At 41.7% G+C, this 19,018-nt stretch overlaps 1 long non-coding RNA gene across 1 annotated transcript in view; it reads left to right on the top strand.

Annotated features, from left to right (window-relative positions):
- Positions 1-13,536: 13,536 nt before the first annotated feature.
- The window catches only part of LOC122459108, a 30,897-nt gene continuing 25,415 nt past the window's right edge, over positions 13,537-19,018 (top strand). Inside the window, exon 1 of the long non-coding RNA XR_006279574.1 lies at positions 13,537-13,705. This is a non-coding gene — a long non-coding RNA (uncharacterized LOC122459108). The remainder of the gene's footprint in view (positions 13,706-19,018) is intronic.

The raw sequence follows: 19,018 nt of genomic DNA, 5'->3' as shown, positions 1-19,018 counted from the left end.
TGTGGATAGGGCTCTCTGTGGGTCTACTAGTTTTTCCTCAGTAAGAAAAAATTACAGACCAGATTCAAGGGTATGTGATGCAAAGTAGCCACAAACCTGGCTTAGCTAGACACTCTAATGGCAAATCTGGCCTGAAATAGGTTTAAGTGCAATAATGCAGTGTTGCAGAAATAAATCAGAGCAGCTGAGCTGTTCAGCTGAAAATAATAGGACAGTGTATTTACCATTTTGCTAGAAGCTACAGCCACTGGCAATTTTCCCAGCACAAAACAAATAGATTTTGGACTCAGTTGTACAGTTTTTTTATACAGGAAAACAGATTCCTTCTGTCATTAATAGCATTCGTTGTATTTCCTCCAATGCACTTTACTTTTAGAGTCATACCAAAATAGATCTGATTAAAATAAATCAGTGTTTGGTGTATAGCTGTTTGCATGATGAAGTTGCTCAAGTATGTTAGTGTATTAAGCAAATTCTGTTTACTATTCAAGCATAAATTCTTTGCAATATAGACCACAAAACATACATAATCAGATATGAAGAAAATCTCATTATGGTAACCTTAGTCTACAATTGTATCCTGACTCTGCACACCATATTCTTCATAGTGATATTATTGATGATAGGAGTATACCATAATTATGACGTATTTTATGCAATACAGGTTGTATAAGGTGTTTGGAAAAGTTATGATTTGCTGAATATGATTATCCTATTTGTATGCATGTACCATTTTTGTATCTGAATTTATAAATACAGACTATGTAACTGTACTTCAAATGTCAGTATTTTTCCACAAACTGGTCTGGGAACCCAAGAATTGAAACAAAGGGCTCTGGTCAGATGCTAAAGCTATATAAAGCAGGGAGTGACATCATCTATTGCTCTTCACTCCCCACACAAGCAGGCTCCTGGAAACACCTGAGAAACAAAGACTGAACTGGAGGAAGTACAGTACTTAACACAGGCTAAAGGAATTTCTAGCCTGTGTGGAAAAGACCTGGGGATTCGAAGCTGTAAAGCCAGTACAGCTTGTCCCTTAAGAATCTGTAGCCTGCTTGTATCATCAGCCAGGTGAGAATTTGCTAATTTCTATCCTATGTTTCTAATAGTTTAGGCTCAAGTTGTGTTTTTGTTTATTTGCTAGGCAATCTGCTTTGCTCTATTTGCCATCACTTAAAATCTATCTTTTGCAGTTAATTTATTTTATGTTTTAATCTAAACCTGTGAGTTTGGAGTGAAGTGCATGAGAATCGTAGCTCATGGGGCAAAGACTGTTTGCATATTCCTTTCCACATTGAAGGGGAGGTGAAATGGATAACAAATTCATACTGGTTGGGATTTGAACCAGAGCAGGATGGTACAGCTCTGGGGTCCTAGGTTGGGAAGCTGGTGGTTATTTTGGCTGTAGCCTCTCTATGGTTGATTCACATGCAGTGGCTGGTCCAAGAGCCTTCATGTAACTGCATCTGGGGGAAGTGTGGGCCTGGGGGTGGGTCTGCAGCTTGTCACAGCAGCACAGTGAGAGAAGGCGCCCAGGCTGGTGGGTCAGAGGGCTCAGTGAAACCCCAGTCCCAGGTGGCACCCTGGGGGGAAACCTGCCACATGCATAACAAGCATCGGTTTCTTGCACTTACTTTCCCGACATTGCCAAGAAGTGTGTTTGGTTTTTGGTGTATTTTTGTTTTTTTGTTTTTTTCCTAAGACTAATTCAGATCTTGGAAAACCTGCTCAGGATAAACTTTGACAAACCTCTTCAGTTATGAGACAGTTCAACATCTCTCTCTGCCACACCTGCGCAGGCAGCTGAGTAATGTCATGGGAACAACATTCTTCCTATCAGGATTAGTGTTCTCAAAATGTGCCCTATGATGACTTGACTTCAACTCCAGGATTGTTTTAATAAAAGCAACTAAGCTCTCAAGTAAAAACCTTAGGGGATGGGGTAGGGAGTAGCATTTCAGCCTTGCTCAGATGAATGGAATAGAGGGTGGATGGACACACACTTCTCACAAACAGAGACATTAGAGATGGAAGAGCAGTGCTAGATTACTCAGTCCCATCTCCTGCCACTGCAATTTGTTCTAGGTAGCTAAATTCCCTGTAAGCTGCGAGGCTGCACAGCAGCCTATTTAGCAGCAGGAAGATGCTAGGGAACCCGCCGAGGGACCTGCTGCGGCCGAGGGAGGGGCGTTCCTGCCACAGCCCCAACTTACCCTGCGGCCTGGACCTGCTGCGGCCAGAGCAGCCTGGACCCAGACGTGGCCAGATCGGCCCCAGGTGCGGCTGGGGTGGTGTGGCCAGAGTGTTACAGACCCAGCCACAGCTGGATCAGGTCCAGGTGCAGCCCCAGGCAGCCTTCCCCCAGCCCAGACCTGCTGGGGCCAGGGGAGGGGTGCCTATCCTGCTGCCCCAACCACAGAGCTCCCACGGCAGGAACAGGTGCCTCTTTCCCTTCGCCCCCCTCCCCCCAGCCCTGCTGTGGGGAGAGAACGCTGGGAGGAGTCCTCTCTCCCCAAAGGAACACCCTCCTGCATCACAAACCCCTCATCCTGGCTCCACCCCAGAGCCCACACCCCCAGACAGAGCCCTCATCCCAAGCACCCAAACCTCTGCCCCAGCCCTGAGCCCCCCCCACAAGAACCCCTTGGTCCCACCCCCACCACATGAATTTTGTGATGTGCACCAATATGAAGATGATATGTCACACATCACCTCCATATCGGTGCACATCACAAAATTCATTCCACACATGGGTGGGAAAAATTAGAGGGAACACTGCTACACAGGTTTTTATTTTGTTTTCTTTTGTTTTTTAGTGATTTATCCAGTTTAGTTCTTAAAAGTCTAAGGAATGGACCTTCCATTCCCCACATCTTATGGGAAACGATTCCATACCCTCATAATATCAGGTAGGTTTTCCTGAAATTCAACTAAACTCTCCTTTCTTAATTTCACCCCATACTATATATAAGGTATTTATACGGCCCCCCATTACTATACTTTCTGAGCACCTCAAAATCTTTATTGTATTTACCCTTATAATGCACCTGTGAGATAGGGAAGTACCTACTATCCCCATTTTACAGATGGGGACTGGAAAGACAAATTAAGACTTGCCTAAGGTCAGACAGGAAGTCTGTGGTAGAGCAGAGACTTAAATCTGGTCTTCCACATCCTAGACTAATACCCTAATGACAGGAACATCCTTCTTTTTTAGTTTTCTCTCATAAACCTGGAAATCCTGGACGCCCCATCATCTCAGGCATTGGCACCCTGACAGCAGGATTGTATGGCTATGTAGACTCCCTCCTCAGGCCCTACGTTACCAGCACTCCCAGCTATCTTCGAGACACCACTGACTTCCTGAGGAAACTACAGTCCATTGGTGATCTTCCTAAAAACACCATCCTAGCCACTATGGATGTAGAAGCCCTCTACACCAACATTCCACACAAAGATAGACTACAAGCCGTCAGGAACAGTATCCCCGATAATGTCATGGCTAACCTGGTGGCTGAACTTTGTGACTTTGTCCGCACCCATAACTATTTCACATTTGGGGACAATGTATACCTTCAAATCAGCGGCACTGCGATGGGTACCCGCATGGCCCCACAGTATGCCAACATTTTTATGGCTGACTTAGAACAACGCTTCCTCAGCTCTTGTCTCCTAATGCCCCTACTCTACTTGCACTACATTGATGACATCTTCATCATCTGGACCCATGGAAAAGAAGCCCTTGAGGAATTCCACCAGGATTTCAACAATTTCCATCCCACCATCAACCTCAGCCTGGACCAGTCCACACAAGAGATCCAGTTATTGGACACTACGGTGCTAATAAGCGATGGTCACATAAACACCACCCTATATCGGAAACCTACTGACCGCTATTCCTACCTACATGCCTCTAGCTTTCATCCAGATCATACCACATGATCCATTGTCTACAGCCAAGCTCTACGATATAACCGCATTTGCTCCAACCCTTCAGACAGAGACAAACACCTACAAGATCTCTATCATGCATTCCTACAACTACAATACCCACCTGCTGAAGTGAAGAAACAGATTGACAGAGCCAGAAAAGTACCCAGAAGTCAGCTACTACAGGACAGGCCCAACAAAGAAAACAACAGAACGCCACTAGCCATCACCTTCAGCCCCCAACTAAAACCTCTCCAATGCATCATCAAGGATCTACAACCTATCCTGAAGGACGACCCATCACTCTCACAGATCTTGGGAGACAGGCCAGTCCTTGCTTACAGACAGCCCCCCAATCTGAAGCAAATACTCACCAGCAACCACACACCACACAACAGAACCACTAACCCAGGAACCTATCCTTGCAACAAAGCCCGTTGCCAACTCTGTCCACATATCTATTCAGGGGAGACCATCATAGGGCCTAATCACATCAGCCACACTATCAGAGACTCGTTCACCTGCACATCTACCAATGTGATATATGCCATCATGTGCCAGCAATGCCCCTCTGCCATGTACATTGGTCAAACTGGACAGTCTCTACATAAAAGAATGAATGGACATAAATCAGACATCAAGAATTATAACATTCAAAAACCAGTTGGAAAACACTTCAATCTCTCTGGTCACTCAATTACAGACCTAAGAGTGGCTATCCTTCAACAAAAAATCTTCAAAAACAGACTCCAAGGAGAGACTGCTGAATTGGAATTAATTTGCAAACTGGATACAATTAACTTAGGCTTGAATAGAGACTGGGAATGGATGAGTCATTACACAAAGTAAAACTATTTCCCCATGTTATTTCTCCCCCCCCCCCACCTCACCCCCCACTGTTCCTCAGATATTCTTGTTAACTGCTGGAAATAGCCTACCTTGCTTGTCACCATGAAAGGTTTTCCTCCTTTCCCCCCCCCTGCTGCTGGTGATGGCTTATCTTAAGTGATCACTCTCCTTACAGTGTGTATGATAAACCCATTGTTTCATGTTCTCTTTGTGTGTATATAAATCTCCCCACTTGGAGAGAGGTATTTTCCACCAAATGCATCCGATGAAGTGAGCGCTAGCTCACGAAAGCTTATGCTCTAATAAATTAGTTAGTCTCTAAGGTGCCAAAAGTACTCCTTTTCTTTTCTCATAGCTGTAACTCTTATACTGCAATTTTAGTCCTCTTGTTGGTGCTCAATAGCAGCCACAGCAGGAACCCAGAGACTGGTAATACAACTCTCGGCAATTTTGCCCCCTGCTCTTATTTGCCTGTGGAAATAATGTAGCTGCACTGGAGGCAGTACAACAGTGCTCACCTCCTATTGTCCCCATCTCTGATCTCTCTCTCTCCTTCCTCCCCTGAATTCAGTGGTGCTCTGTGTTTATTGAGCTCTACTGGAAATAGATCCATGAGGCAAGCAAGAGGGTAGTGATGATTCAAAGGAGGCACTGCCTATGGATCCATTACACAGATATCCTTTCTGTGTGTAGAGGACCGTCTCCATGCATGGATCCAGGGAGCATCAGCCAGACCACTAACTCTCCTTCACTAGTCTCCCAAATCTCTCACTAGTACACAGTAATATCCAATCACTCATTCAGGTGCAGAGACTGAAATTGTGTGGTGCTCAGCATGGGGGACCCAAAACCATGAGCTACTATGTTACCCCTCTCAGCCTGAGCAAGTGAAAGCTTTGCTGCTGCTAAGCTATGTGTCAGCTTCCTGACACACAATTAGTCATCTGCCCTGCCAGCAAACTTCAGGATTCTGCAAGGTAATGATCAGTGCACCCCAATTCCTGAGTTCTCTTGAGACTTCTCTCTGCAGTGTCCAGTCCCTTTCACTGGCCACTCACAGACGTTATTACTAGTTTTGCCATGTCCAAAGACCTTCTACATTTCTGCTGTGTCCACCTGTGTTCTACGCTCCACCTTAATCCATGGTACTTAGATGATTTATAGCAAAACTAAGAATAAATTGCCTGAAATTACTTAATCTATATTCTTTGCCAATAAAGAGTGAAAGAGATATGATTATGAACAAAACCAAAAAACTCCACCCTTTCTAGTGTCTACAATTCTAGTAAAATATAGCTTTGCCTAACATTTTCATACTCACACCAAGTTATTTGCTGTGTTATTTGGTGTGTGTATAAATCTCCGCACTGTATTTTCCACCAAATGCATCTGATGAAGTGAGCTGTAGCTCACGAAAGCTTATGCTCAAATAAATTTGTTAGTCTCTAAGGTGCCACAAGTACTCCTTTTCTTTTTGCGAATACAGACTAACAGGGCTGCTACTCTGAAACAAGTTATTTGCATTCTCCAGCCTGGTTAGCAGGGGGAACCATCTTTTATAGATACGAAGCACTGGCTTCCTTGTTCTCTCAAGGGATGGATAATCCCAAATCTTTCAGCCATTTCTTATATCCACAAAGTTAATCTCTGTCTTCAAAGTGAGGAAGGCCTCCTGGGGACTCAGTTTACTGCATCCACAATGGAGCTGACACCATGTTAATTTTGCAGTCTCCTGTGATTTACAATGCAAATGATCTTTCTGCAGGCTCCATTGCAAATGAATACCCTTTGTCTCTGCCCTTGGCCACACCTGGCTCAATTTGCAATTGAGCCAAAGAGGTGTTTGTTTTTCTCCTTTGTCTAGGGGGGAAAAATCCTGTTTTGCCTTCTGTGTCTATTTCTAGATTCCAAATCATAATATCACATATTATCCATAATTTCATGCAGTGTTGTTACATACATTTCACACATTAAATTACCAGCATGTTGTTAGTTTCCAAATAATAGATTACAAGACCTTTAAAATAAATATCATGACAAGAGTTTGAGAAGGGTATTGAGCTGGTCAGGTCAGCTGAGATTTACTGTTACATATGAGGTGCCTTTTGCCATCTGGCACTGGGGTGCTCTTAGGGTCACACTATGATAACTATGATATGATAACAGGGTCTCAGTTCTTCCATTATCTGTACCTGAAGTTCCATTGACTCTAATGGTAATTTAAATCATTCAGATGCAAATATGACAACACACAAATTTACTAATAGAAACAAGGAATCACAAATAAGTGATATTTAAATATATAGGGTCTCATTTTCTTTTCTTTTTTTTTTTTTTTTTTGGTGCCAGGCTCTTATGTTGTGCCTGTAAAATGTATGTACAAATAAATATGGATGGAGTTCATAATATAGGTGCTTCACCAGGTTATTTGAAGGTGTCTTTTGGTGCGTGTAACTATTATGAGTCTGCTTTTATGTACTACACCTCAATGTATAATGTTTACTAGCAGAATAAAAAGGTCTTGTACTAGCCTACCAACACAGCTACCAATATTTTCTGCACTTTAGTGTACAGTAGGGATGAAACTCATCCAAATGCAGATGCCTACATTAGGCTCTTGGCCTCTTGTATGCCACACTCAGTACCCCAGCATGAGAGCATACAGGCAGAGTGACCAGGCAGAGGGAGTGTTTTCCCGGCTGCAGTGATGGATTCCATGATAGAAAGCCTCAGAAAGGCCAAAAAGAAAATGAGTACTTGTGGCACCTTAGAGACTAACAAATTTATTTGAGCATAAGCTTTCGTGAGCTACAGCTCATTTCATCGGAGCCAAGGGGGAGGGAGGGACTGGAGGGTCACCAAAGGAGGGGCTAAGAGATCTAGTGGCCACAAATACTCACTCAAGGGACAGAAGGAGGCAGCAGCCACTGTTTCAGCCTACAGTGTGGAACAGCAAATATGGATGGACTCTGCTACACCTCTGCATCCTGCTTATAAGTTAAGGTGGAGTGAATTAAATTCTCTCAGCCCCTGGAGGTTCCCTTCCCAAAGTCTGATTATTCTGGCCTTGTGCAGGAGAGTTGAATTGCACCGCTTATCTTTTAAACTGATTTCTTATATACATTTAAACTACTTCATGTGGCCAAATACTCCTCTCACTTCCACAAGTCTTTTCACCAGTGGAACTCCACTGATGTCAGTGGAATAACTCCTGATTTACACTGATATGAAATCAGGATCTGACCCTGTTTTGTGTTCTGCCATACATATAATCAGCCTCATTGCAACGATTTCACTTAGACATTTTGAAAACACTTTTGAGGCTTGTGGCACCTTAGAGACTAACAAATTTATTTGAGCATAAGCTTTCGTGAGCTACGGCTCACTTCATCGGATGCATTTGGTGGAAAATACAGAGGGGAGATTGATATACACACACAGAGAACATGAAACAATGGGTTTTATCATACACACTGTAAGGAGAGTGATCACTTAAGATGAGCCATCACCAGCAGCAGGGGGGGAGGGAGGAAAACCTTTCATGGTGACAAGCAAGGTAGGCTATTTCCAGCAGTTAACAAGAACATCTGAGGAACAGTGGGGGGTGGGGTGGGGGGGAGAAATAACACTGGGAAATAGTTTTACTTTGTGTAATGACTCATCCATTCCCAGTCTCTATTCAAGCCTAAGTTAATTGTATCCAGTTTGCAAATTAATTCGTGGAATTGGAATTAATTTGCAAACTGGATACAATTAATTTAGGCTTGAATAGAGACTGGGAATGGATGAGTCATTACACAAAGTAAAACTATTTCCCCGTGTTATTTCTCCCCCCACCCCACCCCCCACTGTTCCTCAGATTTTCTTTCAGAGTAGCAGCCCTGTTAGTCTGTATTCACAAAAAGAAAAGGAGTACTTGTGGCACCTTAGAGACTAACAAATTTATTAGAGCATAAGCTTTCGTGAGCTACAGCTCACTTCATCGGATGCTGTAGCTCACGAAAGCTTATGCTCTAATAAATTTGTTAGTCTCTAAGGTGCCACAAGTACTCCTTTTCTTTTTTCAGATGTTCTTGTTAACTGCTGGAAATAGCCTACCTTGCTTGTCACCATGAAAGGTTTACCTTCCTCCTCCCTGCTGCTGGTGATGACTCATCTTAAGTGATCACTCTCCTTACAGTGTGTATGATAAAACCCATTGTTTCATGTTCTCTGTGTGTATATCAATCTCCCCTCTGTATTTTCCACCAAATGCATCCGATGAAGTGAGCTGTAGCTCACAAAAGCTTATGCTCAAATAAATTTGTTAGTCTCTAAGGTGCCAAGTACTCCTTTTCTTTTTGCGAATACAGACTAACAGGGCTGCTACTCTGAAACTTTTGAGGCTGTTGCATTAGGTAGAGTTCAGAGAAAACACTTCTTGTCAGGTCATCACATTCCAACAATCAATATTTTACTTTATTGCCAAATAAGTACCAGTATGTCCAGTGCTGTGATCATTATACATGTTCTAATGTTGCTGTGATGTTGTTTTATTTATAATTTCTTTTAGAATAGAAATTATAAATAAAACAACATCATAAGAACATGTATAATGATCACAGCACTGGACATACTGGTACTTATCTAGCAATAAAGGGACAAATTCTGTCCTGATTTACAATCGTACTAAATTCCATTGGAAAAATTTAAGGGAAAAATCTGGCTCAGAAATTTACAGCATTTTTAATATTTACATGCAGGACAAAATTTAGGATAAAGAAAAATGTATCTTCCGATTGCACCATTGTTCAGTTGGGGCAGCTCCATTTGTTGCATCCAAACCTATTTGAACAGACAAGACTTTACCACACTCTTTAAGCTCCCACTGTCCTCTCCCCCTTAAGCAACCTGGGCTAGGTTTTTCTTTAACATGCCAGAGAAGAAGATGGAGAATTAACAGGAGAATAAAATAAATAGATCAGGCACATAATCCAAATCCAAGTGTTATAATGATCCGGGAAGCCATTCCAGGACAAGAGGAGCTAAAAACCTAAACAAAAATAAGAACAAAGCCACTAAATTGGGAGACGATGTAATCTATCTGACTCACAACTATCTTGACACTGCCTTATCTTCCCCTTTAGTTACCTACTTCTACTTATGGCCTGTAAGAATTAAAAACCTGGGACTTATCAGATAGTTATAAATACCTGTGAAGATTTAATTATGTCAAACAGAGGGTAGATGGTAGAATCAAAAGCCTCATAGGTGGATGCATGCATATTATTACTGCTACCAACATAATAATTAATATGGGTTATGCTCATTATATGCAAAAAGAAAAGGAGTACTTGTGGCACCTTAGAGACTAACAAATTTGAGCATAAGCTTTCGTGAGCTACAGCTCACTTCATATATCAATCTCCCCACTGTATTTTCATCAAATGCATCATCGGATGCATTTGGTGAAAATACAGTGGGGAGATTGATATACACACACAGAGAACATGAAACAATGAAACATGAAACATGAAACATGAAACATGAAACATGAAACAACACACTGTAAGGAGAGTAATCACTTAAGATGAGCCATCAACAGCAGCAGGGGGGGAGGGAGGAAAACCTTTCATGGTGACAAGCAAGGTAGGCTATTTCCAGCAGTTAACAAGAACATCTGAGGAACAGTGGGGGAAAGGTGGGGGGGAGAAATAACATGGGAAAATAATTTTACTTTGTGTAATGACTCATCCATTCCTAATCTCTATTCAAGCCTAAGTTAATTGTATCTGACATCATAATCAAAAAGGCTGACAAAGGAGGTGCTGTCGTCATCATGAATACTTCGGAATATGAACAAGAGGCTACTAGGCAGCTCTCCAACACCACTTTCTACAAGCTATTACCCTCTGATCCCACTGAGAGTTACCAAAAGAAACTACAGCATTTGCTCAAGAAACTCCCTGAAAAAGCAAAAGAACAAATCCGCACAGACACACCCCTAGAACCCCGACCTGGGGTATTCTATCTGCTACCCAAAATCCATAAACCTGGAAATACTGGACGGCCCATCATCTCAGGCATTGGCACCCTGACAGCAGGATTGTCTGGCTATGTAGACTCCCTCCTCAGGCCCTACGTTACCTGCACTCCCAGCTATCTTCGAGACACCACTGACTTCCTGAGGAAACTACAGTCCATTGGTGATCTTCCTAAAAACACCATCCTAGCCACTATGGATGTAGAAGCCCTCTACACCAACATTCCACACAAAGATGGACTACATGCTGTCAGGAACAGTATCCCCGATAATGTCACGGCAAACCTGGTGGCTGAACTTTGTGACTTTGTCCTCACCCATAACTATTTCACATTTGGGGACAATGTATACCTTCAAGTCAGCGGCACTGCGATGGGTACCTGCATGGCCCCACAATATGCCAACATTTTTATGGCTGACTTAGAACAACGCTTCCTCAGCTCTCGTCCCCTAATGCCCCTACTCTACTTGCGCTACATTGATGATATCTTCATCATCTGGACCCATGGAAAAGAAGCCCTTGAGGAATTCCACCATGATTTCAACAATTACCATCCCACCGTCAACCTTGGCCTGGACCAGTCCACACAAGAGATCCACTTCCTGGACACTACAGTGCTAATACACGATGGTCACATAAACACCACCCTATATCGGAAATCTACTGACCGCTATTCCTACCTACATGCCTCTAGCTTTCATCCAGATCATACCACACGATCCATTGTCTACAGCCAAGCTCTACGATATAACCGTATTTGCTCCAACCCCTCAGACAGAGACAAACACCTACAAGATCTCTATCATGCATTCTTACAACTACAATACCCACCTGCTGAAGTGAAGAAACAGATTGACCGAGCCAGAAAAGTACCCAGAAGTCAGCTACTACAGGACAGGCCCAACAAAGAAAATAACAGAATGCCACTAGCCATCACCTTCAGCCCCCAACTAAAACCTCTCCAATGCATCATCAAGGATCTACAACCTATCCTGAAGGACGACCCATCACTCTCACAGATCTTGGGAGACAGGCCAGTCCTTGCTTACAGACAGCCCCCAACCTGAAGCAAATACTCACCAGCAACCACACAACAGAACCACTAACCCAGGAACCTATCCTTGCAACAAAGCCCGTTGCCAACTCTGTCCACATATCTATTCAGGAGACATCATCATAGGGCCTAATCACATCAGCCACACTATCAGAGGCTCGTTCACCTGTGCATCTACCAATGTGATATATGCCATCATGTGCCAGCAATGCCCCTCTGCCATGTACATTGGTCAAACTGGACAGTCTCTATGTAAAAGAATAAATGGACACAAATCAGATATCAAGAATTATAACACTGAAAAACCAGTTGGAGAACACTTCAATCTCTCCGGTCACTCGATTACAGACCTGAGGGTGGCTATCCTTCAACAAAAAAACTTCAAAAACAGACTCCAAGGAGAGACTGCTGAATTGGAATTAATTTGCAAACTGGATACAATTAACTTAGGCTTGAATAGAGACTGGGAATGGATGAGTCATTACACAAAGTAAAACTATTTCCCCATGTTATTTCTCTCCCCCACTCCACCCCCCACTGTTCCTCAGATATATAATATTATATATATATATATATATATATATATATATATATATAAATTTTTAATTCATATTATATATATATATATATAATTAATAAATTGACTCGTTATTTGTTTTAACTGATAAATACCAATAAGACACCCCTAAACCAAACAAGTATGAAATTACATTTATTTAATAAACACCTTGAATAGTTACTCAGATCTAAGGGATTGTCTACACAAAGCAATAATGTAGCTGGTGGGGATGTGATTTCTAAAGTGAACTAATGTTTTGCAAGTTGATTCTTTCATGTAGACCCTTTTGATGTCTCCTTAAGTTGCCCCAGTGTGCTTTAACATAGTGCTGTTGAAAAGAGTAGTATGTTAAAGCTCACTAGGGAACATTCCAAACAGATTATTCATTACAGTATATACTACTGCAAGGAGTAATGTATATAAATTACTCATTACAGAATATAAAGAGCCCCTTCAAAAAACTTCACGTAAAGTGTATTTTTGTACATACCTAAAATGGTTTTTAACTATTCACATGGCAAGCCTAGGATTTTCCATGACTGCTCATCTGGCTGACTTTCTATGCAACCACTATACAGGGCCTTGATGTTGGTTCTTGGCACATGGGGTGAATTTCATACTCCTGTGAGTAGTCCTATTAAAGTCCTTGGCAGTTTTCAGTTGCTTGCCAATTAATGTGTTCTTCAGTCAGCTCCAAATTAATTAACAATTGCAAATCGCTTGGCAGAGGAAACAACTTTGCAAGTGCTGATTGAGATATAAAAAGGGAATATGAGCCATCTCAATCCCATAGTAACTGGTTTTGGACTTGTGTGGTTGTAGTGAAGCTATGACTTTGGTACTTAGTGGTAAGAGCAATTTGTATTGTGATGTTTTATGCGCCATGAATAAAAATTAAATCAAGTGACCCTGTTGTAAGACTAGTTTTAATAATTCAGTTGGTATCTCACTAGTCATCTCTTTCAACTACATCCTAAAACTAATTGTCACATCTTTTGGTAATAGCTGCACTAACCCAGACAGCGATCAATTAACAAGGGACCTGAGTCCAATTAAGGGCTGCCTGGGACCTTTAACACCCCACCCCTCCCCCAGTTAGATAGGAAGAAGAGAGACAAGCTGCTGTAGGGCTAATAGTGGCAGTGAGAAAGGCTTCTCCAGGGTGGAAGGTAGCTTTCCTTCCTAGGAGGGAATCTATCTAAATGCATGCTCCCTTAAGGGAAGGACTGGCACCTGTGACAATAGCAAGGCCACTTCCCACCCCCAGAGAAATGGGGGTAGAAAAAGGTATTTCAATTTGTTTTGTGTTTGTGAATTTGTTTTTTAGTTCGGTGGAGGAGCTTTTCTTGGGCCTGCCCTGAAATATTGAGACATAATCCCCAAGTGGGAAAGTAAACAACATCTGGAGTGGGGCTGACTTACTCCAGGCCCCTGGGGTTAGAGGATGAAGCACTGAGCCTGCTGAGGTGGAGGAGGTGCCTTGCCCTGTGCTCTTATTCATATCTCCCCTGAAATCAAGATAAAAACACTAAACAAGCAAGTGGCAATTATCATTTGCAGACCACTCATCCAGTCTAATATGGCTAATATCACCAACACAGCATCATTAAAATATTTGTGACAACAGACAGAGCTTAGAATACCTGGAGTGAATATAAGTTAATGGTAGAGCTGGTTAGAATCTGAAATTCCCCTTCTGCTGGGAATTCCTAAAAAATATTAATTGTTTTTTGTTCTGAATCTGAAATAAAAAATTGACATTTCAAAATTATCCCCTGGAACAAAATTCACTATAGAAAAATCTAAGTAACACTTTGTTTTGACCTTTTATTGAAATGTTCTGACGTGGGGTTGGAGTTGCAGATCTGAAAGTTCTGTATTTGCGTCGCATGTAGGGGGTTGTTCCACTAGTTCTTTGCAAACATAGAATCAGATCTCCAGCTGGTGTAAGTTGGCCTATTCCTACTGAAATTAATGGCACTAGGCAGACTTATGCCAGATGAATATCAGGCCTACACTCAGTGTCTCTACTAAATTGATAAATAACGTAAGATGAAAGCCAAAAAAAACTTCAAGACAAGATGTTATAGTATAGCCCTTGTAAGGGAAGATGCTGAGGAGAAGGTTGGAGGGACTACTGGAAGGGCTGGGTTTTGAAGGAGAGAGGTTGCTTTGTGGATGTTAGGATGGCCATTCCAAGTGTAGGAGGGAACACAATAGAAGGAGTAAAACTGAGCATAGGAAAAGAGCCTGATTTTGGTATACTTTAGCTGAGCAATTGAGAACCTAATTACAGCACAGAATTCCTATTTCCAATCGGAGCAAAATGAGTCCCTTTCATTTACTAAGCAGTGCTTCTGCTGGGGGGGGGGGGGGAAGGCTACAGAGGCTGGAAGCAGCAGATGGGAGGGGTGTGAAGTGTGATATGGCAGTAGCCACTATGGAAGCATCAGTGCAGTCAGAGAAGAGACTGCAGCCTGGGACACGTAACCATCTTTGGGAAGAGTCTGGTAGGACAATTCATATTGAAATTACATTGGTATTTTGGAAGTTTCTTTCATGGTTTTGGAGGGTAATGTTTGGCATTTCTTTCACAGGCTTTTGCAGGGCTTTACTATTTTTTGCAGTGATTTCCCTCACGCCTTTGAAGACTCTATTAGCAACACTGGTTGATCTGATTTTATTCAGTGTATGAGGTGACTCTGAAAGTGATGCAATGACAGGAGAGGAGATTCTACTTTTGAAAGCAAGGAGAAAGAGAATAAGTATAGCTGAGACCAGTCAACAAAATGGAAAAGCAGAAAATGTCACAGAAATGATTAGAACCAGCAAGAAAAGATTAATCTTCTAGGTGAAACAAGGGCTGCAGTTTCATGCCCTAAATTACTTTAAATCCATAGGTTTTCAAATTGTGGGACATGTATGTCCCCCCCACCCCCATGCAGGGACCCAATTAGGTTATTGGGGGAGCAAGCACCTGATATGAAGTAGAACATTCCTACATCCTTGCTACTCTCTGTGGCACAGGAGTCAGCAGAGGTAACGCATTTCTGCAGGCAGGTGCAGTGGCAACAGCCAGAGCACAAAGGGAGGCTCCAGAAGGAAGGGTTGGAGAGTGAGCCCACCTCTACCTACAGTGCTTGTTATTCCCTGCCCCCTCACACCGAACCCGCACATGCCATGGACACTAGGCTGGTGGCAGCAGATAGTAGCACAGGGAGCGGGGTACAGGCAGCAGCAGTACAGAGGAAGCAACTAGAGCCAATGAGTAGAGTCAGCAGGTTCCTGATAAGGATTGTGGCCTGGCTGTGGGAAGAGTGGGGCTGCAGGAGGGGGAAACTGGGTGGTAGAATGAGAGAAAGGGGGCTGGGAGCAGCTAATCAAGGGGGTGGGGACAGGGCCTGGGGGGAGGGGTGCACATGGGACATGAATTTCCAAAGGGGGATGCAGCAAAAAAGTTTGTGAATCTCTTCCTTAAATACTTGCAAGTAAATGGGTATTTGGGGCACCCATATTTTTTTAAATAATTTGATCCCAATTACAGTGTGACAAATTCACAAGGGAATGAAAATTTCATATGATTTATGGCCCAATTCTTTAGGTTTTGGGAGTCATAGCAGTAGAAGGGTACTGAGAACCTCACAAGATTGAGCTGTTAGACACTAGAATGATATTCTACCACTGGGCTATTTCAGTTCATCCACAATCTGATTGGAGCCTTGTGCAAGTAAATATAGTAACAAATCTGTTCATATAAATGCAATATTGCTGGCTGCATGGCACTGATTCTATTATTTAAATCATGTATTAGTAAATACCTCTGATTTATTTTGTTCACTTTTCAAGTACATTTCTCTAGGCTGTGGAAGTAAGATTTGTTTATCTTGTTTTATGAACAAGACTCAAGGATGCAGACATAGATCTGACTTTGATGCTATTTCGTATATTTCCATACTTTTTGTCTTAAACTCTGAGTTCTTGTCTTGTGTTGTGACCTTTGGCTATGTTGTTTAAGCCTATGAAGGTATGACTTTTTGAGAACAGTTCATATTTTATCCACACCCACGCATGATGACTAATAAGTTATTGTTTGATCCAAGCTTCATTCACATTCTTTAAAAATTTGGAGCAGCCAAATTCTTGTTTTCTCTTTTAATCTAACCTATTTGTCTAATTGCAAATTGTTAGACTGAGAAGTTAAGGGTCACACTTACTTTTTTTTTAAACCCAATTTGGGCAAATCTACTTGCATACCAGAGTCTTTGGTGCAGCTTAACGGACCTATTCATACCTTGAAAATGCCTTAAGTCTCCAAAGATGTTAAAGACAAGGACATTATTGTTAATGTTTTTAATTAGATTTCATCACTGATTTTTAGAGGGAAGTTCTGATTTAAAAATGATGGCATAACATGGCCTCAGAGATAGTTTAAGTGATTAGAAGTAGAGGCATAGAATTAAGAAACCTAAATATGAGAGAAACTTCCTGCTAATGAGAATTGTTAAATTGTGGAACTGCCTTCCAAGAAAAGGGGTGGAAGCTGCTGCAACTAGGAAACTTCAGAAAAAAACTGGACCACGCAAGTCAATTTACAAGATGGAATAGGGGCCCAACCTCGCAGCCAGGAAAAACACCTTTGACTTCATTGGGTACCATGTGTAAGAAAGAACTAATGGATTGGCAGACAGGTACTAAATGACCTAATAGGTCTTTTCCATGTCCTTCTGTATAACCTGAACATTATCCAATTCAGACAAACTTCCCAAAAATTTTTTACCATGGATGTCTTGACCCTGTTGTGACATGGGCAGACCAGGTGCCAGCTCAGGCCAAGGTCCCCCTGTCTCAAATGGACACTGACAGATACATAGCTGGAATCAGTCTAGCTCACCTTTTTTAATATTGTTAAAAAAATTAGAATTAGAATATATTTAGTGTTTTTAAACTTTATTGAATGCTTCTGGGTGGCTGCATGCATTAATCTCACTTATAATATCTGTATCCCATATTGTAAGGTAATATTTGAGCATTTGTATTGTGAATCTCTGACTGTAAATCACCAGTCAGGAAAGAAAAGGAAAGGATTCAGAGTAGCAGCCGTGTTAGTCTGTATTTGCAAAAAAAGAAAAGGAGTACTTGTGGCACCTTAGAGACTAACAAATTTATTTGAGCATAAGCTTTCATGAGCTACAGCTCACTTCATCGGATGCATTCGGTGGAAAATACAGTGGGGAGATTGATATACACACACAGAGAACATGAAACAATGGGTTTTATCATACACACTGTAAGGAGAGTGATCACTTAAGATGAGCTATTATCAGCAGGAAGGAGGGGGGGAAAGGAGGAAAACCTTTTGTAGTGATAATCAAGGTGGGCCATTTCCAGCAGTTAGAAGAACGTCTGAGGAACAGTGGGGGGTGAGGTGGGGGGAGAAATAACATGGGGAAATAGTTTTACTTTATGTAATGACTCATCCACTCCCAGTCTCTATTCAAGCCTACTTAATTGTATCCAGTTTGCAAGTTAATTCCAATTCAGCAGTCTCTCATTGGAGTCTGTTTTTGAAGTTTTTTTTGTTGAAGGATAGCCACTCTCAGGTCTGTAATCATGTGACCGGAGAGATTGAAGTGTTCTCCGACTGGTTTTTGAATGTTATAATTCTTGACGTCTGATTTGTGTCCATTCGTTCTTTTACATAGAGAATGTCCAGTTTGACCAATGTACATGGCAGAAGGTGACATTAACTTGTGTCAGTTGCTGGGCTCCAACAGAAGGTGTTATTTACTGTCCAAAAGGGATGGTCAGTTGACACCAGATGGGCTATTGTGGAACACTAAAGAGGACAAAAGATGTTTGTTGCTTTTGCCTCCTCTCTTCCCACACCCTAGGTAAAGATGAGTCATGCAAGTAAATTCCTCCCATCAGGTCAGAGCACAAGTGAGGAAAGGCATAAAAATTGCTAAGAAGGAATTGTATCTCTATGCTGCTTGGACTTTGAGAGGCCAAGTTTCTAGACATAAGCAAGGGATCCTCAGGTACTTGTGGACATATAGAGCTTGCTTATTATAGAAGCGTATATTACCTTTTGAAATTTAAGATTGTAATTCATTTTGTATACGTGTTGCCCGTTTCAACCTCATAAATAACTCTCATTTCTTTTTCCTATTTAACAAATCTTTACATTGTTTACTGTAGGATTGGCTATAATTCTTTCATGCAACTCAGGAAAAAAGCCCACTGTCTTCTAATTGGACTGCAAAATCAAATCCACATCTAATCCATGTAGCTGCTAATTTGTATATGGAAAGAAAAAATTATTACAGACCTTATAAATGTAGCTTTTATCAAAAATAAAAGATCCTGTCCTGCAGGATTCATTCCTTATTCAGGCAAAAGTCCCACTGATTTACCCAAATCTGCAGGATTTGGCCCCAAGTGCCTACACTTATTTTAGTTTTATTATCACACAAAAGTGTATGAAGATCATTATATCCTGTTGCATTTGTTAACTGAACAAAGAGAAATACAAATGGGAAAAGCTTTATTCCAAAAATTACTAACATGATGGAAATATATTTTCAGCAAAAAATGTAAAGG

This window comes from Dermochelys coriacea, chromosome 3, assembly GCF_009764565.3.
Source record: "Dermochelys coriacea isolate rDerCor1 chromosome 3, rDerCor1.pri.v4, whole genome shotgun sequence".
NCBI lineage: Eukaryota > Metazoa > Chordata > Testudines > Dermochelyidae > Dermochelys > Dermochelys coriacea.
This window is presented reverse-complemented; position numbering and strand designations above follow the sequence as displayed.